At 44.4% G+C, this 23,654-nt stretch overlaps 1 protein-coding gene across 3 annotated transcripts in view; it reads left to right on the top strand.

Moving 5' to 3' along the window:
- The first annotated feature begins 3,260 nt into the window (after positions 1 to 3,260).
- ccdc181 (coiled-coil domain containing 181) overlaps positions 3,261 to 23,654 on the top strand; it is a 46,146-nt gene continuing 25,752 nt past the window's right edge. For 2 of the 3 annotated variants that reach the window (XM_078232008.1, XM_078232006.1), the window contains exon 1: positions 3,261 to 3,399. The gene's annotated coding sequence lies outside the window, so the exon portion shown is untranslated. Of the gene's footprint in view, positions 3,400 to 18,799; positions 18,864 to 23,654 lie in introns of all 3 variants that reach the window. The other variant, XM_078232007.1, reaches the window with a different exon arrangement.

The raw sequence follows: 23,654 nt of genomic DNA, 5'->3' as shown, positions 1-23,654 counted from the left end.
CTGCCTCCACCCCCATCTCGGCAGCGAATTCCAGACACCCACCACTCTTTGCATAAAAAAGTTCTACCTCCTGTCCCCTCTACACCTACTGCCATTTATCTTGAATCTATGTCCCCTGATTCTAGAATTCTATCTTGTCCACTCTATCTCTTCCCCTCATAATTTTGTATACCTCTATCAAGTCATCCCTCAGCCTTTTTTGTTCCAAGGAAAATAACCCCAACCTGTCCAATCTCTCCTCAAAGCTACACTTTTCTAGCTCTGGTAACATTCTTGTAAACCTCCTCTGCCTTCTCTCCACAGCAATTACGTCCTTACTGAAACATGGTGACCAGAATTGCACATAATATTTCAGTCGTGGCCTAACCAGTGTTTTATACAATTCCAATATTATATCCTTCCTTTTATATTCTATATCTCTGCCAATAAAGGAGAGCATTCCATATGTCTTCTTTATAACCCTGTCTACTTGAAATGCTGCCTTTAGGGACCTGTGTACTTGTACGCCAAGATCTCTCACTTCAACTACCCTTCTTAGTATATTCTCATTTATTGTGTATTCCCAAGAACTGTTTCACCTCCCTAAACGCATTACTTCACATTTCTCTATATTAAAATCAATCTGCCACTTTACCACCCACTCCACCAACCCATTGATATTGTTTTGTAGATTATAGCTATTCTCTACACCAACCACTGCTCGGCCAATCTTTGAGTCATCTGCAAATTATCCAATCATTTCCCCACATTCACATCCAAATTGTTGGTATATATCACAAACAGCAAGGGTCCCAACACCAAACTCTGTGGAACACCACTTGAAACAACTTTCCATTTGCCAGGGCATCCATTGCCCATTGCCCTTTTTTTCCTGTTACTAAGCCAATTTTTGATCCAGTTTGCCACATTACCCTGTACCCCATAGGCTTTTAGTTTTTTGACCAATTTACCCTGTGGGACCTTCTCAAGCACCTTGCTAAAATCCATGTACACAACATCCACTGCACGACTTCATCAATCCATTTTGTCACTTCCTCAAAGAATTTGTGGGGCAAGACCTTCCTTTAACAAATCCATGCTGACCATCCCTGACAATTCCATGCCTTTCTACATGGCAGTTGATCCAAGAGATTTATTCTACTAATTTGCCCACCACCAATGTAAGACTGGCCTATAATTATTTGGCATTTCCTTCAATCCCTTTTTAAACAATGGAACTACATTTTACTTCTTCAATCCTCCAGTACCTACACTCTGTCTCCAGTGAGGATTGGAAAATCATCCTCAGAGTATCTGCTATCTCCTCCCTCACCTCCTTCAGCAGTCTTGGAAACAATACATCTGGCCCTAGTGACTTATCAACTTCCAAGTTTCCCTGATGCCATCAACTTCCAAGGATTCCAACCCTTCGAGTACTTCCTCTCTTTTTATGATTATCCCGTCCAATATCATGGTTAGAAACTTTGCAGCACGCCTGCATGGGTGACTGGTAAAGTTGTGAACAGAACAAGACCAAGCTCCTACATCAAGGAGGTACAAGGCTAATGGCTTAGGACCACCTTAGGAGATCAGTATTGGACACAGGGGATCTACAGATGACCATTGCAGATTGTTCAAGGATAGCAGGTCTGGCCTCTGGAATTTCAGTGGAGAATGTGAGACTGGAGCAACCAATGATTGTGGAGACTGAGGAGCCAGAAGACACCATTGAACCACCAGATCCTGGATTAATGAGCCTACCTTTTTTGTCTGTCCAGTCTGGCACTTCAAATGTAGAAGAGCCTATCTCCAAACTGAGGCACTTGACCAGAGCACAGAAGTCTCCAGATCGATTAAACCTTCTTGATGAGTTTTCCAGTGCTTATTCCTGATACCCTTTTTACATAAGTCTTTTTTGCATTTTACAAAGCCTATTCTTTGCTTCTCCTTTGGAGTACTTCGGTTTTTAGGGAGTAGGAGTGTAGTAGCATAGCCCTTTAAGGCGGCGGGGGGGGGGGGGGGGGGAGTGGTGTTGTGTTTCCCAAGGGCCATGTTATTGATGAGGATCCTATGGATCATCCTGATGGGAGGCTGAGCCAATTGGCAGGAGGGAGCATACCATGGGTCGAGGAGGGACTCACAGTTGGAGCCAGGAAGTCAAACAGTGCTGTCGCATTTAATTTAGTCTGACTTTGCTGTATATATTATTCTTTATTTGATAATAAAATTTATTGTTGATCAAACCACATTAAGTTGACCTTGATCTATTGCATATCAAACAACCTTTAACACTAATCCACATCTGGAGATATTAGGGTGAAGATAGATTTTAAGGAGCATCTGAAAGATAAAGCGAGGGAGATGTTTAGGAAAGGAATTCCAGAGTTTAGGATCTTGGTGATCGAAAACACACCCACCAATAATGGAGCGATTAAGATGTGAGAGCGGTCGGAATTAGAATTATGCTGGAAGATTGCAGGTTACAAAGATGGGAGGATGCGAAACCCTGGAGAGTTTGAAAACATTGGGAATGAAATCAAATGTCTGAAAATTGAGTTGAGGAGTCATGACCTAATGGATTGGCAGAACAGGCTTGAAAGGCTGAATTACCTCAAAATGTTCCTCAGTTTCTCCCTGCTTATCCCCTATTATTTGCATCATCCTACCTGGCTTCTTCTCAATTCAAACAAAAACAGAAAACACTGGAAAATCTCAGCAGATCTGACAGCATTGTGGAGAGAGAATAGAGACAACGTTTCGAGTCTAGATGACCCTTCGTCAGAGTTGTTTCTTCTCAATTCCACTTGGTTCTATTATCCACACACATTCACGCAACTTGACCTCGGAATATCATTGCCCTCCCCTCCCCCCGATAACGCCTCAACAGCTCGACCACAATTTGACAGAATTGGAGGGTTTCTGAATTGTCCGTTTGTTTCCTCATAACATACCACCGAATACTTGAAAGAGTCTTATTGACTGGAAGATGGATTAATTCGTTCACCTCACAATTTACATTGTCTCGGGGGTTTTTCTTAAATACTATTCCAGTCAATTCTCTCCGGTGAAGTTTCCGCCACCGTCGACATCACTATCGGATGACAGCCAGCGACCAAATGCGCGGCAAACGCTGCTTTCCGCCTCTCCTCACTCCCAGCCTGCGCTGCGGGGGCCAGAGTGGCGCATGCGTACCTCGGTGCTGTCAGAAACCCTAGCAACCAGTGCGTCATATGAGCTGACAGTAGTCTCCGTTGCCTAGGGATTGTTGCTATGCTAACTGAGGTGGGGGCTCGCGCCCGGCAGCTGTTGGGAAGAGAACGGATTTTGAACGCAGCATTCGAGCTGCAGCTACAGCGCGAGGCGGGCGGTCGCTGGGAGAGTGAGGGGCAGCGCACGGTACAGACAGCTCGCCATGAACAGGTGGGTGACAGCAGCAGCGGCCCCATCCTGTACCAGACAGCGCTCAGCGCAGCTCACTCTTTACAGGCCGAAACCCCGGGATATCTGTGTCCCGGTCCTCTTTGTGATTCCAAAACATTAAATACGCAGCAGCAATATCTTTATTTAATTACTCAGTATTCAAAATTATTGAATTTTAAAAAACCTTCCGTTTGGAGCACCAACTAGCAAATGACCTTGGTTTATGATGGGCACCCATTTTAAGTTGATTTATTCAGGAGTTATTATTTATTAATGGTTTTGGCCCACTTCTGATCTTTGATTAAATGCTGTTTTTTAGAAGTGACCTGCTTGTCAAAACCTTTGGAGGGGAATTGTGCACAATCATATCTAATTGTGCTATTGAGCAACAATTAACATTCTACAAAACTTTAACAATTAACGTGTGACTTGCACATACTAATTACTTGTTATGCGCAATTGTTTTCCTGTGAGAGTGGTCATAATTAAATATTAAATTTAAGAAGTTGGTGTGTGACAGTGCTGCTGGCCAGGCCATTTGAAAGGTGGAACATGTGATGTATCTCCCTCCAGTGTGATCCAACTCACATCTATCACTTCAATATTGAGGAAACTAAATGTAGAAGGAAGTGACTCATTTCTTCTGTTTGTAGGTATTATTTTGCTCTCTCCTTACCTTCCCACTGCAAGATTCCTTTCCTCACTATCACTGTATGCCTATCTTTCTGTTTTTAGACTCCTACATTGCTCCGACCAAATACAAGAGCAATGCCTCTCATATATTCCATTTTGAGCAGAATTCAGCCTTCTAGTTTTAAAAAAATAACTAGAATGAGATGTTTTTCTTTCTCTTTTATGTATTCATTATTCATTTTTGGCCTTCTGATGGCTAAGTAGCTAACTTAACTGATACAACCTTCATTCAGCATAAATTGCTTTTTCTCAAGCTATTGTTGACAGTATCCATCCCCTCTGTGAAATGAGATAGCATGCTTGAATTGCTGATTTCTACATGATTACTCGACCTTTCTTTGTCAAATTGGAAATGCCCTGTCTTAGTCAGCCCAATATTTGTACTACAGATATTGGCAGAACAGACGCCGAAGAGGTGGCGACACAGGGATATACAGTCTGGAGACAGCTGTCCTGGGAGTCCTCAACATTGACTCTGAACCCTATGAAGCCTCGTGATGAGGTGAAACATGAGCATGGAAACCTCTTGCTGATTACCAACTGCTGTCGTTCCACCCCCACCACCCCCCAACCGCAGCAGATGAATCAGTATTCTGCCATGTCAAATACCACTTTAAAAAAGCACTGAGGTAGCAAGGACACAGGATATATTCTGGGTGGGGGATTTCAATGTCCATCACCAAGAGTGGCTTGATAGCACCACTACTGGCTGAATCCAAGGACATGGGACATAGCTGCTAGAGTGGGTCCGCATTAGGTGTTAAGGGAACTAACATGAGGAAAAAAATCTACTTGATCTTGTCCTTAGCAATTTACCTGCCGCAGACGAACTGCCCATGACAGCATTATTATTAGGAGTGACCCAGAGAACCCCAACACATGGACCCGGCCATCGGCTCATCCGCGACCTCAGAGACGTCATCCACTTACCGGCCTTTGACCCATCCATGCCGGAGTATGGTATGGACATCCTCCAACCGCCAAAGCCAAACTACAACCTGACAGTGTCCCGGAACGCCCAACTGCGCAGACCCATCTACCAATGCAGGAACCGCAAACAAGGCAACAAATCCTCCATCCACACACTGATCAGAGCGAAGAACCTCATTGGACGCACCTATACCTTTAACACTGCATACTACTCTCACCGTCTCCCACGTCCGAAAAGAAGCAGTTACTCCAGGAAGCGTGGAAAATGTGCAGGCCTGCAGGTGAGAGTGAAACAACATGGTCCCAAGGCGTCCCTCCCAGTTTACTCCTGGCAAATGTCCAATCTCTGGAAAACAAGTTAGACAAACTTAAAGCCAGGCTCACTTTGTAAAGAGAACTGAGAGACTGCTGTGAACTCTGTTTCATAAAGACATGGCTTATTTCTGCTTCACCGGACTGAGCCCTACAACCAGACGGCTTCTCAATCCACCAAATGGACTGTACAGCGGTCTCGGGCAAGGCTAGAGGAGGTGGGGTCTGCCTCCTAATAAACACCTTGTGGTGCTTATATGTAGCAACACTGGCGAGTTTCTGCTCACTGGACCTAGAATACCTGACGCTAAAATGCCGCCCCTCCTACCTTCCGTGGGAGTTCACCCCTGTTATCCTGACAGCAGTTAGGGCAGTTAGTTTAGGGCGGCACAGTAGCACAGTGGTCAGCCCTGCTGCCTCACAGCTCCAGGGACCTGGGTTCGATTCCCGGCTTGGGTCACTGTGTGGAGTTTGCACATTCTCCTCGTGTCTGCGTGGGTTTCCTCCCGGTGCTCCAGTTTCCTCCCACAGTCCAAAGATGTGCGGGTTAGGTTGATTGGCCATGCTAAAATTGCCCCTTAGTGTCCTGAGATGTGTAGGTTAGATGGATTAGTGGGTAAATATGTAGGGATATGGGGGCAGGGCCTGGGTGTGATTGTGGCCGGTGCAGACTCGATGGGCCAAATGGCCTCTTTCTGCACTGTAGGGTTTCTATGATTCTATGAGTTCACATCCCACCCCTTTGGACATGAAGACCATGCTGGACAAATATACACCACTACAAATAGCCTTGAGATGAAACATCCCGAAGCCTTGTTCATCATGGCTGGGAACTTAAATCAGGCCAAGCTCAAGAGCATCCTACCAAGATACCACCAACATGTCTCCTGTTCCACCAGAGGCTCAAACATCCTAGACCACTACTACACAAATATCAAACATGCCTATCGCTCTATCGCCCGCCCACACTTTGGCAAATTAGACCACTAGGCTGTGCTAATGCTCCCGGCTTGCAAGCAAAAACTGAAACTGGAGAATCAGTCAAAGAAAGTCGTGCAATGTTGGTCTGAGGAATTGGATGATCTCCTACGGGACAGCTCAGAGTCAGTAGGCTGGTCAGTATTTAAAAACTCTGCGATCAGCATGAACGATTATGCCACTACAGTAACTGACTTCATTAGTAAGTGTGTAGAAGACTGTGTGCCAAAGAAGCAAATCCGCATGTTTCCCAACCGGAAACCATGGATGAACAGGGATATCCACTGCTTACTGAAGTCCAGGTCTGAGGCGTTCACGTCAAGCGACCCTGACATATACAAGAAAGCCAGATATGATCTAAGGAGATCCATCAAAGATGCCAAAAGACAGTACCGGACCAAACCAGAGTCCCAGGCTAGCCACATTGACCCCCACCGACAATGGCAATGTCTGCAAGATATAACAGGCTCCAAGATGTAGGCATGTAAAATCGCCAGCACCAATGTACCCCTCCCTGATGAGCTCAATGCATTCTATGCCCATTTTGAGCAAGAGGTCAGTGAGAGCATGCCCCCCCCACCCCGGAAGCATTGGACGAACCTGTATCCAAGGTCACCATTGCAGACGTCAGAGCAGCCGCCTTGAAGGTTAACCCACGGAAAGCGACTGGCCCGGATGGGATACCCAGATGGGCACTCAGATCCTGCAAGGTCCAGCTGGCGGGGGTATTCACAGACATCTCCAACCTCTCTTTACAATAATCTGAGTTCCCTATCTGCTTCAAGAAGACGACCATCATCCTGGTACTAAAGAAAAGCCAGGCAGCGTGCCTTAATGACCATTGTCCAGAGGCTCTGACACCCATCATTATGAAGTACTTCGAAAGGTTAGTCATGGCACAAATCAATTCCGGCCTCCCAGATTGCTTGGATCCACCTCAGGCAATAGTGGATTGCCTACCATCACAACAGGTCCACAGCAGATAGAATCATAGAATCATCTCCCTGACCCTATATTCAATCCTGGAAAACCTAGATAACAAAGACACCTATGTCAGACTCCTATTTATTGACTACAGCTCAGCCTTCAACACCATTATTCCTACGAAACTCATCTCCAAACTCTGTGGCCTGGGGCTTGGCCCCTCCCCCTGTGACTGGACCCTAACTTCCTAACCCACAGACCACAATCAGTAAGGATAGGCAACAACACCACCTCCATGATCATCCTCAACAATGGTACCTCACAAGGCTGTGTCCTCAGCCCCTTACCATACTCCTTATACACTTATGACTGCGTGGCCAAATTGCTCTCCAACTTGATTTTCAAGTTTGCTGATGACCCCACCATAGCGGGTCGGATCTCAAACAATGACGAGACAGAGTATAGGAAAGCGATAGAGAATCTGGTGAACTGGTGCGACGACAATAATCGCTCCCTCAGTGTCAACAAAACAAAAGTGATTGTCATCGACTTCAGGAAGTGTAGTGGAGAATATGCCTCTGTTTACATAAATGGGGAAGAAGTAGAAATGGTCGAGAGCTTCAGGTCTTTAGGTGTCCAGATCAGCAACAACCTGTCCTGGTCCCTTCATGCCGGCACTATAGTTAAGAAAGCCCATCAATGCCTCTACTTTCTCAGAAGACTAAGGAAATTTGGCATGTCCGCTACGATTCTCACCAGCTTTTACAAATGCACCATAGAAAGCATTCTTTCTGGTTGTATCACAGCTTGGTATGGCTCCTGCTTTGTCCAAGACCACAAGAACTACAAAGGGTAGTGAACGGAGCCCAGTCCATCACTCAAACCAGCCTCCCACCTATTGACACTGTCTACACTTCCCGCAGCCTCAGAAAAGCAGCCGCACCCTAGACATACCCTCTTCCACCTTCTTCTGTTGGGAAAAAGATACAAAAGTCTGAGGACACATACCAACTGACTCGAGAACAGCTGTTTCCCTGATGCCATCAGACTTTTGAATGGCCCTACCTTGCATTAAGTTAATCTTTCTCTACACCCTAGATATGACTGCAACACTACATTCTGCACTCTCTCCTTTCCTGCTCTATGTATGGTATGCTTTGTCTGTATAGTGCGCAAGAAACAATACTTTTCACTATACTAATATACGTGACAATAAATTAAATCAAAATCAAAGACCACCACACAGTCTTTGTGGAGATGAAGTCCCATCATTATTTTGAGGGTACCTTCCATCACATTGTGTGACACTACCGCCATGTTTTGGTGAATAATTAAACAACTAACGACTAAATTAAATTAACTAACAACTTCAACAATATCACCATCCTTAGTAATGAGGGAGCCCAGTACATCAGTGCAAAAGATAAGGCAGGAACATTTGAAACCATCTTCAGCTAGAAGTTGATGAGTCAGTCATCTTGGTCTGTTCCTCAGGTCCCTGGCATCACAAATGCCAATCTTCAGCCAATTTAGTTTACACCACATGAAAGCAAGAAATGGCTGAAGGCACTGGATACCCGCAAAGTCTCTGAGCCCTGATAACGGTCCGGCAATAGTACTGAAGTCTTGTGCTCCAGAAGTAGCAGCCATCCTAGCAAACTGCTCCGGTACAGCTACCCGGCAATGAGAAAAATTGTCTCTGTATTTCCCATCCTCAGAAAGCAGGACAAATCTAAACCAGCCAATTACCACCCATCAGTCTACACTCGATCATCAGCAAAATGATGGAAGTTGTCGTCAACAGTGCTATGAAGAATCATTTGCACAGCAATAGTCTGCCCTCTGATGCTCAGTTTGGGTTCTACCAGGGCCACCCAACCCTCGACCTCTTTACAGATTTAGTACAAACATCGACAAAACAGCTGAACCCAAGAGTTTAAGTGAGAGTGACTGCCCTTGATATCAAGGCTACATTTGACCGAGTGTCATTTGGTCAAGGAGCCCAGCATAACTCAAATCAATGGAAATCGGGGATAAACTTTCCACTTGAAGTTATAGCTAGCACAAAGAAAGATGGTTATGGTTGTTGGAAGTCAATCATCTCAGTCTGGGGACATCACTGCAGGAGTTCCTCAGGGTAGTGTCCTAGACCTAACCATCTTCAGTGCTTCATCAATGACCTTCCCTCCATCACAAGGTCAGAAGTAGGAATGTTTGCTGATGACTGCACAATCATAGAATCCCTACAGTGCAGAAGGAGGCCATTCGGCCAATAGAGTCTGCACCGACCACAATCCCACCCAGACCCCACTTCCGTAACCTCACATATTTACCCTGTTAATCCCCTGACAGGGTCAATTTAGCATAGCCAACCAACCTAATCCGCATATCTTTGGACTGTGGGAGGAAACCGGAGCACCTGGAGGAAACCCACATCGACAATGTTCAGTACCAATTACACAGATACTGAAGCATTCCGTGTCCGTTTGCAGCAAGTTCTGGACAATATTCAGGCTTGGGCTAGTAAGTGGCAAGTAACATTCATGCCACACAAGTGCTAAACAATGACCATCTCCAGCAAGAGATAATCTAACCATCTCCCTTTGACATTCAATGGCATTACCATCACTGAATACCCCATAATCAACATCCTGGGGGTTGGTTACCTTTGACCAGAAATTTAACTGGTTCAGCCAGATAAACACTGTGGCTACAAAAGCAGGTCAAAGACTGGGAATTTTGCGGTTAGTAACTCACCTCCCAATTCCCCAAAGCCTGTCAATCATCTACAAGCTTCAAGTCAGAAGTGTGATGGAATACTCTCCACTTGCCTAGATGAATGCAACTCCAAGACCACCAAAGAAGCTCAACACCATCCGAGAAAAAGCAGCCTTTTTAATTGGCACCCCTTCAACATTCACTCCCTCCACCACAAATGCACAGTTGCAGAAGTGTGTACTGTCTGTGTGTGCACTGCAGAAATTCACCAAGGCTCCTTCGAAAGTACCTTCCAAGTCTGCAACCTCTACCACCTAGGAGGTCAAGGGAAGCGGATGCATGGGAACATCATAAGAACATAAGAAATAGGAGCAGGAGTAGGCCATCTAGCCCCTCGAGCCTGCCCCGCCATTCAATAAGATCATGGCTGATCTGACGTGGATCAGTACCACTTACCCGCCTGATCCCCATAACCCTTAATTCCCTTACCGATCAGGAATCCATCCATCCGCGCTTTAAACATATTCAGCGAGGTAGCCTCCACCACCTCAGTGGGCAGAGAATTCCAGAGATTCACCACCCTCTGGGAGAAGAAGTTCCTCCTCAACTCTGTCTTAAACCGACCCCCCTTTATTTTGAGGCTGTGTCCTCTAGTTTTAACTTCCTTACTAAGTGGAAAGAATCTCTCCGCCTCCACCCTATCCAGCCCCCGCATTATCTTATAAGTCTCCATAAGATCCCCCCTCATCCTTCTAAACTCCAACGAGTACAAACCCAATCTCCTCAGCCTCTCCTCATAATCCAAACCCCTCATCTCCGGTATCAACCTGGTGAACCTTCTCTGCACTCCCTCCAATGCCAATATATCCTTCCTCATATAAGGGGACCAATACTGCACACAGTATTCCAGCTGCGGCCTCACCAATGCCCTGTACAGGTGCATCAAGACATCCCTGCTTTTATATTCTATCCCCTTCGCAATATAGGCCAACATCCCATTTGCCTTCTTGATCACCTGTTGTACCTGCAGACTGGGCTTTTGCGTCTCATGCACAAGGACCCCCAGGTCCCTTTGCACGGTAGCATGTTTTAATTTGTTTCCATTGAGATAGTAATCCCATTTGTTATTATTTCCTCCAAAGTGTATAACCTCGCATTTCTCAACGTTATACTCCATTTGCCATATCCTCGCCCACTCACTCAGCCTGTCCAAATCTCTCTGCAGATCTTCTCCGTCCTCCACACGATTCACTTTTCCACTTATCTTTGTGTCGTCTGCAAACTTCGTTACCCTACACTCCGTCCCCTCCTCCAGATCATCTATATAAATGGTAAATAGTTGCGGCCCGAGTACCGATCCCTGCGGCACGCCACTAGTTACCTTCCTCCAACCGGAAAAACACCCATTTATTCCGACCCTTTGCTTCCTGTCGGATAGCCAGTCCCCAATCCACTTTAACACACTACCCCCAACTCCGTGTGCCCTAATCTTCTTCAGTAGCCTTTTATGGGGCACCTTATCAAACGCCTTTTGGAAATCCAAAAACACCGCATCCACCGGTTCTCCTCCATCAACCGCCCTAGTCACATCTTCATAAAAATCCAACATGTTCGTCAAGCACGACTTTCCCCTCATGAATCCATGCTGCGTCTGATTGATCGAACCATTTCTATCCAGATGCCCTGCTATCTCCTCTTTAATAATGGATTCCAGCATTTTCCCTACTACAGACGTTAAGCTGACCGGCCTATAGTTACCCGCCTTTTGTCTCCTTCCTTTTTTAAACAGCGGCGTAACATTAGCCGTTTTCCAATCAACCGGCACTACCCCAGAATGCAACGAGTTTTGATAAATAATCACTAACGCATCCACTATTACCTCTGACATTTCTTTCAATACCCTGGGATGCATTCCATCCGGACCCGGGGACTTATCCACCTTCAGTCCCATTAGTCTACCCAGCACTGCCTCTCTGGTAACATTAATTGTATTAAGTATTTCTCCTGCTGCCAACCCTCTATCGTTAATATTTGGCAAACTATTTGTGTCCTCCACCGTGAAGACCGACACAAAAAACTTATTTAAAGACTCAGCCATATCCTCATTTCCCACTATTAACTCCCCCCTCTCGTCCTCCAAGGGTCCAACATTCACTCTAGCCACTCTATTCCTTTTTATATATTTATAAAAACTTTTACTATCATTTTTTATATTAATTGCTAGCCGAGCTTCATAGTCTATCCTTCCTTTCTTTATCGCTTTCTTAGTCTCTCTTTGTTGTTTCTTAAATTTTTCCCAATCACTTGTTTCTCCACTATTTTTGGCCACTCTGTACGCAGCTGTTTTTATTTTAATACTCTCCTTTATTTCCTTCGTTATCCACGGCTGGTTCTCCCTTTTCTTACAATCCTTGTTTTTTGCTGGAATATATTTTTGCTGAGAACTGAAAAGGATCTCCTTAAAAATCCTCCACTGTTCCTCAGCTATCCTACCTGCCAGCCTGCTTTCCCAGTCTACCTTAGCCAATTCATCCCTCATCCTATCATATTTCCCTCTGTTCAAACAGAGGACACTGGTTTGGGACCAAACTTTCTCCTCTTCCATCTGAATCAGAAATTCGACCATATTGTGGTCACTAGACCCAAGAGGGTCCTTCACAATAAGATCCTTAATTCTACCTACCTCGTTACACAATACCAGATCCAAAATAGCTCGTTCCCTCGTCGGTTCCGTAACATGCTGTTCAAGGAAACTATCCCGACAGCATTCTAAGAACTCTTCCTCCATTCCACCCTTACCGACTTGAGTCTGCCAGTCAATGTGCATGTTGAAGTCCCCCATGATTATTGCCGTTCCGTTTTTACACGCATCCCTTATCTGCTTGTTTATAGCCCTCCCTACCTCAACATTATTATTTGGGGGCCTATATACCACACCTACTAGTGTCTTTCTCCCTCTACTATTCCTCATCTCTACCCATAATGATTCCACGTTTTGTTCCTCAGAGCCTATGTCATCCCTCAGTACTACCCTGATATTATCTCTTATTAATAGCGCGACCCCACCACCTTTTCCTTCCTGTCTATTCTTCCTAAATGCCTGATACCCCTGGATATTCATCTCCCAGTCCTGGTCACCTTTCAGCCACGTTTCTGTAATGGCCACTAGATCGTACCCACTCGTGCTGATTTGCACCATCAACTCATTTACCTTGTTCCGAATGCTTCGTGCATTCAGGCAAAGTGTCCTTATTCCAGCTTTTATCTGGACCCGCTTTGATGAGTCGCGAACACCCTCTCCCTCTACTCCCTTATCTAAATTACCGCCTTCATTCACTTGCACCCTCTCCTCTACCATTAATTTTGTAATTCCCCTTACCCCTGCATCCTCCACCCCATCAATTAGTTCCTTGATCCTAGTCAACTCTTCTAGCTCCCCTCCCCCCAACCTATCTAGTTTAAATTCTCCCCAGTAACCTTAGCCAACCTACCGGCCAGGATATTGGTCCCCGTGTGATTCAAGTTCCACCCGTTTTTTGTATACAGATCACCCCTGCCCCTAAAGAGGTCCCAATGGTCCAGGAACCTGAATCCCTGCCCCCTGCACCAGTCCCTCAGCCACACATTCATCTTCCACCTCACTCCATTCCTGCCCTCACCTTCCCGTGGCACAGGCAGTAATCCTGAGATTACTACCTTTGCTTTCCTCTTTCTCAGCTGTCTCCCTAATTCCCTGTACTCCCTTTTCATGACCCCTTCTCCCTTCCTACCCACATCAGCGGTACCAATATGTACCGCTACCTCAGGCTCCTCTCCCTCCCACCTCAGGATTTCCGGGACGCGACTAGCGACATCCTGGATCCCGGCCCCAGGGAGGCAGACCACCATGTGAGAATCCCGCCTACCTCCGCAGAAACGCCTGTCTGTCCCCTTCACCATCGAGTCCCCGATTAATACCGCCTTCCTCCTCTTTTCCTTAGCCCTCTGAGTTACAGGGCTGGACTCCACTGCGGAGACACGGCCACTGCTGCTTCCCCCAGGCGGGCTGTCCCCCCCAGCAGTACTCAAGCAGGAGTACTTGTTGTGCAGGGGCAAATCCACTGGGGTGCTCTCAACCACCCTAGCCTTACCCTTCCTGGCCATCACCCACTTGGCCTCCTCCCGTTGCCCTGGTGTGACCACCTGATGATAGCTCTTGTCTATCACCTCCTCATTCTCCCTCATCAGCCTAAGATCCTCGAGCTGCAGTTCCAGCTCCCTAACACGGTCCCTCAGGAACCGCAGCTCGACACACCCCTCACAGATGTGGATGTCCGGGAGGCCAGATGCCTCCAGGACCTCCCACATCCTACACTGGGAACAACACACTGGTTTCACACTCATACTGGACACTTTATGTCAAGTAAGACAGTGAAAAGTTAATAAGAGTGTAAGGAAACAAAAACTCACCCCTGCTCGTCCAAGCCCTGTGAGCCAAAGCCCTGACAGCTCACTCAACTTCCCACTCACTCTGCTGCCCGCTACGATGCTGCCCGCTGTATACTTTGGTGCGCTTTTAAACCCTCCAAAAACTTCCCCAGGCCTCTCCTGGCCCGACTTCCGGTTTTGAAAAAAACCTCCGATTTTAAACCCAAAATTAACTGAAAAAATAAATAAATAATTAAAGTCAGAAAACCCACTCTCTTACCCTCAGCCTGCTCCTGGGAACAAATCCCTGATATTAACAACTGATATTAAACCCAAACAACTGAGATTAAACCCAAACAACTGGGATTAAACCCAAACAACTGATATTAAACCCAGAACAACTGATATTAAACCCAGAACAACTGATATTAAACCCAAACAACTGAGATTAAACCCAAAACAACTGAGATTAAACTTAAACAACTGATATTAAACCCAAACAACTGAGATTAAACCCAGAACAACTGATATTAAACCCAAACAACTGATATTAAACCCAAACAACTGATATTAAATCCAAACAACTGATATTAAACCCAAACAACTGAGATTAAACCCAAACAACTGATATTAAATCCAAACAACTGAGATTAAACCCAAACAACTGAGATTAAACCCAAACAACTGAGATTAAACCCAAACAACTGAGATTAAACCCAAACAACTGGGATTAAACCCAAACAACTGATATTAAACCCAGAACAACTGATATTAAACCCAGAACAACTGATATTAAACCCAAACAACTGAGATTAAACCCAAAACAACTGAGATTAAACTTAAACAACTGATATTAAACCCAAACAACTGAGATTAAACCCAGAACAACTGATATTAAACCCAAACAACTGATATTAAACCCAAACAACTGATATTAAATCCAAACAACTGATATTAAACCCAAACAACTGAGATTAAACCCAAACAACTGATATTAAATCCAAACAACTGAGATTAAACCCAAACAACTGAGATTAAACCCAAACAACTGAGATTAAACCCAAACAACTGAGATTAAACCCAAACAACTGAGATTAAACCCAAACAACTGAGATTAAATCCACAACAACTGGGATTAAACCCGAACAACTGAGATTAAACTCAAACAACTGAGATTAAACTCAAACAACTGAGATAAAATCCAAACAACTGAGATTAAATCCAAACAACTGATATTAAACCCAAACCACTGAGATTAAACCCAAATAACGGAGAGTAAACCCAAACAACTGAGATTAAATCCAAACAACTGAGATTAAACCCACAACAACTGGGTTTAAACCCAAACAACTGAGATTAAATCCAAACAACTGAGATTAAACCACCTGAAGTTTCCCTCCAAGCCACATACTATCCTGACTTGTAATTATAGCACAGTTCCTTCTTCGCCACTGGGTTAAAATCCTGGAACTCTCTTCCTAACTGCACTATCGGTATTCCAACAACACATGGACTGCAGCAGTTCAAGAAGGCAGCTCACCACCACCCGTCCCATTGTTTAAGAAGGGTAGCAGGGATAACCCAGGAAATTATAGGTCGGTGAGCTTGACGTCCGTGGTAGGGAAGTTGTTGGAGAGGATTCTTAGAGACAGGATGTATGTGCATTTAGAACGGAACAATCTCATTAGTGACAGACAGCATGGTTTTGTAAGAGGGAGGTCGTGTCTTACAAATTTGGTGGAGTTTTTTGAGGAAGTGACAAAAACGGTTGATGAAGGAAGGGCTGTGGATGTCGTCTATATGGATTTCAGTAAGGCATTTGACAAAGTCCCACATGGCAGATTGGTTAAGAAGGTTAAGGCTCATGGGATACAAGGAGAAGTGGCTAGATGGGTGGAGAACTGGCCATAGGAGACAGAGGGTAGTGGTCGAAGGGTCTTTTTCCGGCTGGAGGTCTGTGACCAGTGGTGTTCCGCAGGGCTCTGTACTGGGACCTCTGCTATTTGTGATATATATAAATGATTTGGAAGAAGGTGTAACTGGTGTTATCAGCAAGTTTGCGGATGACACGAAGATGGCTGGAATTGCGGATAGCGAAGAGCATTGTCGGGCAATACAGCAGGATATAGATAGGCTGGAAAATTGGGCGGAGAGGTGGCAGATGGAGTTTAATCCGGATAAATGCGAAGTGATGCATTTTGGAAGAAATAATGTAGGGAGGAGTTATACAATAAATGGCAGAGTCATCAGGAGTATAGAAACACAGAGGGACCTAGGTGTGCAAGTCCACAAATCCTTGAAGGTGGCAACACAGGTGGAGAAGGTGGTGAAGAAGGCATATGGTATGCTTGCCTTTATAGGACGGGGTATAGAGTATAAAAGCTGGAGTCTGATGATGCAGCTGTATAGAACGCTGGTTAGGCCACATTTGGAGTACTGCATCCAAATGGTACGCCGCACTACCAGAAGGACGTGGAGGCATTGGAGAGAGTGCAGAGAAGGTTTACCAGGATGTTGCCTGGTATGGAGGGTCTTAGCTATGAGGAGAGATTGGGTAGACTGGGGTTGTTCTCCTTGGAAAGACGGAGAATGAGGGGAGATCTAATAGAGGTGTACAAGATTATGAAGGGTATAGATAGGGTGAACAGTGGGAAGCTTTTTCCCAGGTCGGAGGTGACGATCACGAGGGGTCACGGGCTCAAGCTGAGAGGGGCAAAGTATAACTCAGACATCAGAGGGACGTTTTTTACACAGAGGGTGGTGGGGGCCTGGAATGCGCTGCCAAGTAGGGTGGTGGAGGCAGGCACGCTGACATCGTTTAAGACTTACCTGGATAGTCACATGAGCAGCCTGGGAATGGAGGGATACAAACAATTGGTCTAGTTGGACCAAGGAGCGGCACAGGCTTGGAGGGCCGAAGGGCCTGTTTCCTGTGCTGTACTGTTCTTTGTTCTTTATTCTCAGGGCAGTTAGGGATGGACAATAAATGCTGGCCTAGTCAGTGATACCCGCATCCCATGAACAAATAAAATAAATAAATGGTGTGTCTATAACTGAACTTTGCCAGTTTTGATGTTAACATGTCTTTTTGTTGAAATGAGGACTAACCTCAGTTTTTGTTTAATTTCGTATCGTCCATGGCCAACATTATTAATAAAGTACTTAGCAATTATTGAAAGATTCTGTACGCCTTTAAAAGAAAGTTGTGTGTTCAAGTTCCACCCCAGATTGTGGAGCAGATAATTTATGATACCTCATTACTGAGGCAGTTCGGTATTATCAGAATTCTGACTGTCAGGTGACACATTAAACAGAGGACTGTATTGTCAGGTAGACATAAAAAGTCCCATGGCACTATTTGAAGAAATGATGTGGAGATGTTGGCGTTGGACTGGGGTGAACACAGGAAGAAGTCTAACAACACCAGGTTAAAGTCCAACAGGTTTATTTGGTAGCAAAAGCCACGAGCTTTCGGAACAGGCTGTCCCTTCGTCAGGTGGGTGGGAGTTCTGATTACAAACAAGGCACAAAGACACAAACTCAATTTACATGAATAATGATTGGAATGTGAGCCTTTACAGCTAATCAAGTCTTAAAGGTACAGCCAATGTGAGTGGAGGGAGCATTAAGCACAGGTTAAAGAGATGTGTATTGTCTCCCGACAGGACAGCTAGTGAGATTTTGCACATCCAGGCAGGTTGTGGGGGTTATAGATAGTGTGACATGAACCCAATATCCCGGTTGAGGCCGTCCTCATGTGTGCGGAACCTGGCTATCAGAACCTGGATATGCAAAATTGGCTATAAAACACTTTTCTAAGTTGCCAGTGTTGGACTGGGGTAGGCACAGTAAGTAGTCTCACAACACCTGATGAAGGGGCAACTCTAAAAGCTTGTGCTACCAAATAAACCTGTTGGACTTTAACCTGGTATTGTGAGACTACTTACTTTTCTAAGGCCCAGAGGTTACAAAAGATGCTGGATAAATGTATTGTTCCTTTTGCTTTATTATGCCACATAATGGGTAAAATTTCTGACGATACGAAATTAAAAGTGTGTACTGTCTGTGTGTGTGCACTGCAGAAATTCACCAAGGCTCCTTTGAAAGTACCTTCCAAGTCTGCAACCTCTACCACCTAGGAGGTCAAGGGAAGCGGATGCATGGGAACATCACCACCTGAAGTTTCCCTCCAAGCCACATACTATCCTGACTTGTAATTATAGCACAGTTATAGGCATTGTGATTCTGCATTGTCGTGTGTCATGAAGGCCACCTTGGAGAACACTTACCCGAAGATCAGAAGCTGAATGCCCGTGACTGCTGAAGTGTTCCCCAAAAAATAAATGGTGTGTCTATACTGGACTTTGCCAGTTTTGATGTTAACATGTCTTTTTGTTGAAATGAGGACTAACCTCAGTTTTTGTTTAATTTCGTATAGTCAAAACTGGCAAATCGGGTGCAGACGATGTGGGTGGAGAGAGGGCCAAGCACAAGTTAAAGAGGTGTGTATTGTCTCCAGCCAGGACAGTTAGTGAGATTTTGCAAGCCCAGGCAAGTCGTGGGGGTTACAGATCGTGTGACATGAACCCAAGATCCCGGTTGAGGCCGTCCTCATGTGTGCGGAACTTGGCTATCAGTTTCTGCTCAGTGATTCTGCATTGTCGTGTGTCATGAAGGCCACCTTGGAGAACACTTACCCAAAGATCAGAAGCTGAATGCCCGTGACTGCTGAAGTGTTCCCCAACTGAAAGGGAACACTCCTGCCTGGTGATTGTCGAGCGGTGTTCATTCATCCGTTGTCGTAGCATCTGCATGGTCTCTCCAATGTACCATGCCTCGGGACATTCTTTCCTGCAACGTATCAGGTAGACAACATTGGCCGAGTTGCTGTGGCAGAGTTGTGTGGTGTTCATTCATCCGCTGTCGTAGCGTCTGTATGGTGGGGTCCTCTTTGACCTGTGCTTGGCGCCCTCTCCACTCACGTTGTCTGTGCCTTTGGGACTTGATTGCGTGTGGAGACTCGCATTCCAACCATTGTCTTGTGGGTTGAGTTTGTGTCTATATATGCCCTGTTTGTGGGCGCGGCTCCCGCTCGCCTGGTTGGGGGGCGGTGCTCTGGGGGCTTGTGCTGCCAGGTAGACCTGTTGGACTTTAGCCTGGTGTTGTGGCACTTCTGACTGTGCTTACCCCAGTCCAACGCCGACATCTCCACATCATAGTTAGGGGTAAAACAGGGGGTAATAATCAGGTATGCATGTACTTGGGCCTTACCTGGAGTACTATGTACAGTTTTAGTCACTGTACCGCAACAAAGGTATCCAGGTATTGGAGAGTCAGCAAAGAAAAGGGAAATCAAACTAATGCCTGACTTCAAGCATATGAGCTTTGAGAGGTAGTTAAAAAGTCTGTGATTGTTTTCTCTGAAGGATCGGAACCCATGCAGACCTATTCAAGGACATGTATAAATTAAACTCGAGTAATAGTTGAGGTTTCCACGTGTGAGTATGGGCTCAAACATGAGAGAGAAGCGACATGAAAGTTTTAGATTTAACTACTTGAGGGCAAATTGAAACTTAAGAATGATTTGATTGTATTTCTTGAGCTGATCAATAAAAATAGATGGGCACTTTGTTTGGATAATATTTAGTATTTAAGTGTTGTTCTGAAATCAGGGGCACCAAACACACAGGAATGGTTGTTGGACGTTCCGGGGTATAGATGTTTCAGTCAGAGTAGGGAAGGTGGTAAAAGAGGTGGAGGAGTAGCATTGTTAGTCAAGGATAGTTTAACGGCTGCAGAAAGGCAGTTTGAGGGGGATCTGCCTACTGAGGTAATATGGGCTGAAGTTCGAAATAGGAAAGGAGCGGTCACGTTGTTGGGAGTTTTCTATAGGCCCCCAAATAGTAATAGAGATGTGGAGGAGGAAATTGCAAAGCAGATTATGGATAGGTGTGGAGGTCACAGGGTAGTTGTCATGGGTGACTTTAACCCATAAGATGCAAGACTAGGCGGAGAAGTGGCAGATGCACTTCAACCCAGATAAGTGTGTGGTGGTTCATTTTGGCAGGTCGAATAGGATGAAAGAATATAATATTAAGGGTAAGATGCTTGACAGTGTGCAAGATCAGAAGGATTTTGGAGTCCGGGTTCATAGGATGCTCAAAGCAGCGTCGCAGGTAGAGGCTGTGGTTAAGAAGGCGCATGGAATACTGGCCTTCATCAATAGAGGAATTGAGTTTAGAAATCGGGAGATAATGCTGCAGCTATATAGGACCCTGGTCAGACCCCACCTGGAGTACTGTGCCCAGTTCTGGTCGCCTCATTACAGAAAGGATGTGGAAGCCATAGAAAGGATGCAGAGGAGATTTACAAGGATATTGCCTGGATTAGGTGTCATGCCTTATGAGGATAGGTTGAGAGAGCTTGGTCTTTTCTCCTTGGAGAAGCGAAGGACGAGAGGTGACCTGATAGAGGTGTATAAGATGTTGAGAGGTATTGATAGAGTGGATTCTCAGAGGCTTTTACCCAGGGCTGAAATGGTTGTCACAAGAGGTCACAGGTTTAGGGTGCTGGGGAGTAGGTACAGAGGAGATGTTAGGGGTAAGTTTTTCACTCAGAGGGTGGTTGGTGCGTGGAATCGGCTGCCGGTAGTGGCGGTGGAGTCAGATTCGATAGGGTCTTTTAAGAGACTTTTGGATAAGTTCATGGAAGTTAGTAAGATAGAGGGTTATAGGTAAGCCTGGTAGGTAGGGACATGTTCGGCGCAACTTGTGGGCCGAAGGGCCTGTTTGTGCTGTAGCTTTTCTATGTTCTATGTTCTATCCCTTTGAAATTGGAAGATATAGTCGAACTTTAGTATTGTTACAGTACGTAAGGTTCCAGAGTATATATTTTTGAATGGGACAAGTAGAATAGTACATCCTAATTACTAGTCATTCAGACCATGTGAATATTGACTTATAAAGAACATCAGTTTGGGTAGTTATTTGATTTCAATACGTTCAATGTTTTTCAATGCCAATGAGCAAAGAAAACATAGTCAAAAAAGCCATGTCCACACTAAGGAATGTTTAATGTACCCTTTGTTAGGAATGGGTTAACTGCAACCTTCCACTTTAGACCTAATTTGTATGTTAATTGGTTAATAGTACTCACCAGGATTAGGGGTTTACAAGTGGCACTGGATTTGGGGGTGTATGTGGAGTTGTAAAAGAAAATAAAGTGAGTTTGTTAAGAAGCTGGACTTGCATCATCTTTTATTACTGGACTGCAACTGAAAAGCTTAACACCCTTTAAGATATTTTAATATCCTTTATTTGTTAACTGAGCCAAGTCCTCTGCTAATGTACAAGTAAACAAAGTTTTATTGCTTTTACATTTTATTGAGCTTTTACTTTGTGTACACATTGTTATAAGCTTCTACTTCTAGATGACAGACAGTACTGGCAATATAAAGTTCCGTATCTTACATTGTGTAAAGGCTTTAAAGTTCCTGCCTCTGCAATTGTAGCTATATGAGCACATCTATTACTGTATTCATGAAAGTTAAAGTCATTTCTATGATGCATTATTTACTCAGAGCACAAGTGTAGACATGCAACATAATAAAGTATTGTTTATTTTAGTCATAGCAACCTCTATGCACTGTTTTAATTACTCCAGCCTGTTACTGAAATTTTAGTTTTCAAGTGTAGCAAGTTGTATACACCCTTGTTCAATATTTGCCATTTACCTTGAAACATTGTTGCTGTCAGGCACATAATAGGCAAATGAGGTAAATTAGCATTAAAGCATTAGCGCAAATCTTCAATGAGTTCCAAGTAATTGGTTCTTGAACGGGAATATAGCAACTATATATAAAGCTATTGGATGTAGAAATGTTCTGAATGTACCTTCAGCTTTTCAGAATTGTGATGAGTGTTTTGGTAGGTGGGAGTGTGAACTGGGGTGTTTGTGAGGAATTAAATGGCAAGTTACGACATGGTTTCCCTGAGGTATAGAAATACTGTAAGAAAATAACTGTTTAGATTTTAAGTCCCAGTTCTGACTCTTGTCTGTGCTGAATTAGCTGATGGCACGTGGGATTCCTCAATGGTTTTATCATAAGAAAGGAAAAATTAATTAGGGTTCCCCTCTTGCTTGTTGTCTAGATACTTCTCTAAGTGTACGTATGAACATTGATAAAAATAGGATTGTATCAGCTATGATTACATCTGGGTTTATCGTTCTGATGACCGTCTGGGCCTATACATGAAGTAATTTGTGTGAGGACTAATGGAACTATACTTTTATAAGTCATAGCCTACAGAAGAGGTGAACAGGGAATAAATCCTTGAGTGGGGCAATTATCACCTGTAATTTACATTTGGATCATGTTTTCTGCTTCTGTGTTAATTATTATTGTTTGTGGACTAGATAACTCCGCAACTATAAATCAAAGAACTCTCTATTTCAGGTTGGTACTTGTCAATTTCTACGTTGTAAATCATGATATTCATTGAAGCACCTGTATTGCTCTTTAGCTTACTATTTCATTAAACAGCATTTCAAAAGAATCAGTGAAACACAACTGTATGCACCTCAAAGACCCGTTACAATGCAATAAAAGTAGGACAATAAAAGTGTAATTTTAATATTGCTATCCAAATGTAAATTTGTTACTATTGACTTTATCCTACCAATGGAGCTTTCCTGCAATTCACAATAACAACTTGAATCTACCTAGCTCCTTTTTCATTTGGAACAACATCTTAAGGTACTTACATAAGTAAGAACAGAACTGTGCCATCTTCTTGAACTGGACGTGCAGCTACAGAGAAGGGTGAAGACAGTGCTGCCATTTGCGCCAGAGTTATCATGGTCCTCGATTTCACAGGCTGGAGCCAGTATCATGGGTCTGCCTAGTAACAGCAAGAATAATAATTTAACAGGGAATGATTAGGATATGATCTATCCAGCAACAGATTAAAAACAACCTACCTAGCTACAACAGGTTCTCTTTGCTCTCAGATCTGACAAAGGGTCACATAGACTCAAAACGTTGGCTCTATTCTCTCCCCAAGATACTGTCAGACCAGCTGAGATTTTCCAGCATTTTCTGTTGTAGAATCAGGTATAAGTTGCTCTATTATCAGGGATCAGTTTATCTTGGTGACTGAGAGATCAGTGGAGGTATACAGATGCTAATTATGGGAGTCATGGAATGTGAGAGATGCAGACAACCCAAATACATAAAGGGGAGAAGCAAAGTGGAACCAGGGTATAATTTCCAGCACCTGCAGAAGCAGGCAGGC

Source organism: Mustelus asterias, chromosome 17, assembly GCF_964213995.1.
Source record: "Mustelus asterias chromosome 17, sMusAst1.hap1.1, whole genome shotgun sequence".
In the NCBI taxonomy this organism is placed as follows: domain Eukaryota; kingdom Metazoa; phylum Chordata; class Chondrichthyes; order Carcharhiniformes; family Triakidae; genus Mustelus; species Mustelus asterias.
Note: the sequence above shows the minus strand (reverse complement) of the source record. Positions and strands in the feature narration are given on the sequence as shown.